Here is a 4,501-nt window from a genome sequence, read left to right on the forward strand (position 1 = left end):
GGGGCCTGGTCGGGCCAAGCCCAAATGGGTGACATGGGTCCATCCTTCTGTAGACCTACCACCTGCAGGAGGAGCCATAGGGGTCCGGTGCAATGTGGATCAGGCGGTTGTCAAAGGCGGAGGCCTTGGCAGCCTGATCCCAGGTTACGGAAACTGGCTTTTGGGACATGGAACATCACCTCTCTGATGGGGAAGGAACCTAAGCCGGTGCAGGAGTGAGAGAGATACCGGCTAGATATAGTTGGGCTCACCTCAACGCATAGCTTGGGCCAATCTTCTCGGGAGGGTTGGACTCTCTTCTTTGCTGGCGTTGCTCCAGGTGAGCAGGTGTGTGTTTACTTGTAGCTCCCCAGCTCTCTGCCTGCGTGTTGCAGTTTTCCCCGATGGAAGAAAGGGTTGCTTCTTTGTGCCTTAGGGTGGGAAAATGGGTCCTGAGCTGTTGTTTGTGCCTACCCACTAAATAGCAGCTCAGAGTACCCACCTTTTTTGGAGTCCTTGAGACGGGTGCTGGAAAACACCCCAACTGGAGACTCTATTGTCCTACTGGGGGATTTCAACGCTCATGTGGGCAATGACAGCATGACTTGGAGGAGCGTGATTGGGAGGAACAGCTTGCCTGATCTGAACCAGAGCAGTGTTCAGTTGTTGGACTTCTTTGCTAGTCACAGTTTGTCCATAACTAACACCATTTTCGAACATAGGGGTGTTCATAAGTGCACCTGGCAACAGGACACCCTAGGTTGCAAATCAATGATCGACTTTGTAGTATCACCTGATCTGCAGCCATATGTTCTGGACACTTGGGTGAGGAGAGGAGCAGAGCTGTCAACTGATCACCACCTGGTAGTGAGTTGGATCAGATGGCGGGGAAGATGCTGGACAGACCTTGCAGACCTAAATGAAGAGTGAGGGTTTGCTGGGAACGCCTGGCTGAGTACAATGTAAGTTTTGAACACTGGACCAGCTCTATACCCTTGCAAGGGTGCTAGAGGGGGCATGGGAGTTTGCCCAACCAGTCCACATGTGCTTTGTGGACTTGGAAAAGGCTTTTGACTCTGTCCCCTGAGGTATCTTGTGGGGTGTGCTTCGTGAATATGAAGTAGATGGCCCGTTGTTACAGGCAGTTTAGTCTCTGTATTTCCAGAGTGAGAGCTTGGTCCGTATCCCCAAAAGTAAGAGCGCGGTCACACTGACCATCCAAACCGTGCCGTGCTTAAGCACGATTGCCCCCTGTCCCAGAGAGCGGCACCTGCCAGTAACCTTTGCTGAGGTCCAATGTGGTCAAGAAGTGGGCAGGGCCTAGTCGGTCCAAGAGGTCATCAATGCGAGGGAGTGGGTAACAGTCAAACCGGGACACACTGTTTACTTTCCTGAAATCCACACAAGGCCGCATCTCTCCACTTTTCTTTGGCACGAGCACCAGGGGACTGCTCCAAGCACTCTCTGAGGGCACTATAACCCCCAACCGCAGCATAGCCTCCACTTCCTCCTTTAGTGTACCCATCAACCGTTCTGGAATGCGATACATGTGCTGTCGGATTGGTTTTGAGTCCTGCAGATGAATGTGATGCTCCACCACTGTGGTCAGCCCTGGTTTCTTGGTGAACAAACCTGGCTTATTCAACACCTGCTCAACCTCAGCCCTTCTCTCCTCTGGCAGATGGTTGAGGTTTGGCTTGGACTCCTCCTCTTTGTCAGAAGGAAAACATCCCTCTGCTGTTTCCTCATCCTCCACTCTACGCACCAGCCCCACAGTCTGCTTCCTCTCTCTCCATGCCTGGAGGAGGTTCACATGAAACACTTGATTGGCTCTCCCCTTCTCCTCTAGATTGACTTCATAGGTAACAGGCCCCACTTTGCGCACCACCTCAAATGGGCCCTGCCACTTAGCCAACAGCTTATGCTCTGAAGAGGGCAGCAGCAATAACACCTTCTGGCCAGGTGCGTATTCCCTCTCTCTGCTGTGGCGGTCATACCATCCCTTTTGGGCTTTTTGGGCTTCAGCTATGTTCTCTTTCACCATCACTGCATACTGGGCTAATTTATCTCTCATTTGGAGGACATAAGAGATCACATTTTTGGGCATGGCAGTCGCTGGCTCCTCCCAAGTCTCTTTCAACACATCCAGGGGCCCCCGCACTGCCTTGCCATATAACAGTTCAAAGGGGGAAAATCCTGTGGATGCTTGAGGCACTTCTCGGTAGGCAAACAGGAGGTATGGCAGCCAGGCATCCCAATCCTTTCCTGTTTCATTGACAAATCTTCTCAGCATTCGCTTGAGGGTCTGATTGAACCGCTCCACCAACTCATCTGTTTGAGGATGATATGGAGTACTGCGTATGGCCCTAATGCCCAAGAACTTGTAAATGTGTTTTAATAATGTGGACATGAAGTTGGTTCCCTGGTCTGTGATTATCTCACTAGGAATACCTACTCGTGTGATGAGCTGTCCTAGTGCTTTAGCCACCTGTTTTGCTTTTATCGATCGGAGAGGAAAAGCCTCAGGATAGCGTGTTGCATAATCACAAATGACCAATATAAACCGATTTCCCGAACTGCTGGGGAGCAACGGTCCTATTATGTCCATAGCGACCCGTGAAAAAGGCTCCTCTACCACTGGCAGCGGACACAAAGGCGCTCTATCTGACACCCTGACACCAGCAGTGACCTGGCACTGTGGACAAGAACGACAGAACTCTGCCACTTCCTGTGTTATACCTGGCCAGAAAAACCTTTGCTGAATACGGGCTAAGGTTTTTTCTTGTCCTAAGTGTCCTGCCATCGGGATACTGTGGCCTAACTCCATTACTGCTCCTCTGTACTGCTTCGGCACTACCAGTTGCCTCCCTCCTTCGCCAAGTTTATACAGCCTCTGATCTATCACTGTGAACTCCTTCTCAGTTCCTGTTTCCTGGCCCTCTTCCGCTCTGCGAAACAGTCCTGTCAAGCTACAGTCATCCCTCTGGAGCTGCACAAAATCCTTTCCCAGTGTCTCTGAAGATGGTAGTAGGGTTTCTAGCTTCTTTGCTGTCCCCAACTGCTTAGCTTCCCTGCGTTGGCGCTTTGACTTGCGCTCTCTACTGGACATCTCCTCTCCCTCAATGCTGCTGTGCCAAAATGGCAGGTCCTGCAACCACTGCTCCTTACCAGGGCACCTCATATCTTTGGCCTGGCTGCGGGTCACCACCATACTTTGCTGCTGTGCTGCTCTTAGTAGATCTGCCACCATAGGAATATCTGTCCCCAACACCACATCATATGGAAGCCTCCCAACTACACCAACCTGCAGCTTAATTTTCTCTTCTTGAACAGTCAACACAATCTCAGCTGTTGAATATGGCCTAACATCTCCATGAACACACTCAATTTGCACAACTGAGCCATACTCATCCATACCAACCACCCCCCCTTTAACCAGCGTTTGTGTGCTGCCAGTATCAATCAAAGCTCTGAACGCTTTACCATTCACTTCCACATCACACAACCTCTCTTTCTGGCGGGGTAAAGGGGCCTTGGGTACGTGACAAAAGTTGGCCTTACTTTAACGTAACATGCAGTGAGCTGCTTTATGACCTGACTTCCCACACGAATAACAACGGATCTCCCTTTTGTCATTCTGAAATGTATGGGGATGACTTTTACTTATGTGGTCTCTAATTTCTTTACGCAGTACTTCAGTATGCATCCCAAACTTACCGGGTCTAGCAGGACCACCATCCGATGCGCTATGGAAAGTCCCTGGATCCTGACGCGCCGACATGTAGATCTCCACCAGCCGGGCAGCGTCACTCGCTGACTTCGGATCTCTTTCCCGCACCCACACTCTGATCTCCGGTGCAAGCATGTGAAGAAACTGCTCCAAAACCACTACATCAATCACAGTCTCCACTGTATGTTCCTCCGGAGGAATCCATCTCTTTGCCATGTCCCGCAGACGCACATACAGTTCATGTGGAGATTCCCCGGCTTTCACTCTCGCGTCTCTGAAACGCCGTCGGTATGTGTCTTTGTTTATTTCATACTTGGCCAGAATTGCTTGTTTTACGAGATCATAATCATGAACTGAGTCGATGTCCATCGCTACGTAGGCTTCCCTCGCCTTTCCGGTGAGCAAACTAACCAGACGAACTGCCCACTCCGCTCTCGGCCAGCCACAGGTTACAGCCATTCTCTCAAAAGTTGACAGATAAAGTTCAATCTCGTCTCCTTCCGTGAGCTTTGGTAGTGACAACTCAGGCCGAAACGTCACCGGTACTCTCTCCTGAGGCATCTGGTTGGTCGGGAGGGTCGAGCCCTCTTCCATCACCTGCAGTGTGAATGACGTAGGAGTCGAGCCTCCGCCGACAGCTCCTCCCACTGCATCTCGGTGATCTCCACCAGACGCAGCTGCGCTGGATTGACGTTCAATCAATGTCTTTTCCAATATTTGCAAACGGGCTTCACGTTTCTCCTCCCGTTGCTCACTTTGTTTTATTGTCCGTTTCAAAAGATCCGCCAACTC

The sequence above is a fragment of the Halichoeres trimaculatus genome, unplaced genomic scaffold (genome assembly GCF_033239565.1).
Source record: "Halichoeres trimaculatus isolate MK-OKI-2021-1 unplaced genomic scaffold, fHalTri1.1 fHalTri1_scaffold_19, whole genome shotgun sequence".
NCBI lineage: Eukaryota > Metazoa > Chordata > Actinopteri > Labriformes > Labridae > Halichoeres > Halichoeres trimaculatus.